Here is a 1,104-nt window from a genome sequence, read left to right on the forward strand (position 1 = left end):
TAAAGCATCAATTCTTCAGTGCTCAGCTTTCTCTATAGTCCAACTCTCACATCCATACATGACCACAGGAAAAACCATAGCCTTGACTAGACGAACCTTTGTTGGCAAAGTAATGTCTCTGCTTTTGAATATGCTATCTAGGTTGGTCATAACTTTCCTTCCAAGGAGTAAGCGTCTTTTAATTTCATGGCTGCAGTCACCATCTGTAGTGTTTTTGGAGCCCAGAAAAATAAAGTCTGACACTGTTTCCACTGTTTCCCCATCTATTTGCCATGAAGTGGTGGGACCAGATGCCATGATCTTCGTTTTCTGAATGTTGAGCTTTAAGCCAAGTTTTTCACTCCCCTCTTTCACTTTCATCAAGAGGCTTTTGAGTTCCTCTTCAGCATATATGATTTTGCCTGCCACAGTACAAGACCTGTACAAACAGAAGCAGTTTCTGACTACCCAGGCCTCATCCCTGGGTATCCCCAGCTCCCCTGAAGTGCCTATCTGAGGAGGCTTAAGGCTTCCCAGAGGATTTACTATTTATTGTAGCCAACACCTGGGGCTTCCCTGGTGGCTCAGTGGTTAAGAATCTGCCTGCAATGCAGAAGTGGGTTCGATCCCTCGGTAGGAAAGATCCCCTGAAGGAGGAAATGGCTACCCACTCCAGTATTCTTGTTGGAGAATATCTTGGACAGAGGAGCCTGGCAGGCTACAGTTGGGGGTCACAAAGAGTCGGACACAATTGAGTACATACATAGCCAACATCTGACATGGGCCCTGACTGCTGTTTCTTAGGGCATTTACAAAAAGGGCTTACAGCTGTGAATTCTTTCTCTGAAACCTTGAGATGTGTCTCCCACAACCCAGGATTGGCTTCCTAAAGGACTCGAAAGCCATTTGAAATATCATCAGGAAGTTGAGGGCGTCTATCTCCTGCTCTCCCTGGGAAGGCAGCTGCCAGCCAGCAGATAAAGACTTGCATTTACAGCTATCCACTCTGAGATTTTTCACTTCCCAGCTTACCTTTAACAGGAGAAGGGAAAAAACTCTCTCAAAAAGACTTTCTTGAACAACAGCTCAGATACGCTTCTGCTGTTATGGCGGTTGTGTTCCTTG

This window comes from Bison bison, unplaced genomic scaffold (genome assembly GCF_000754665.1).
Source record: "Bison bison bison isolate TAMUID 2011002044 unplaced genomic scaffold, Bison_UMD1.0 scf7180017864108, whole genome shotgun sequence".
Lineage (NCBI taxonomy): Eukaryota > Metazoa > Chordata > Mammalia > Artiodactyla > Bovidae > Bison > Bison bison.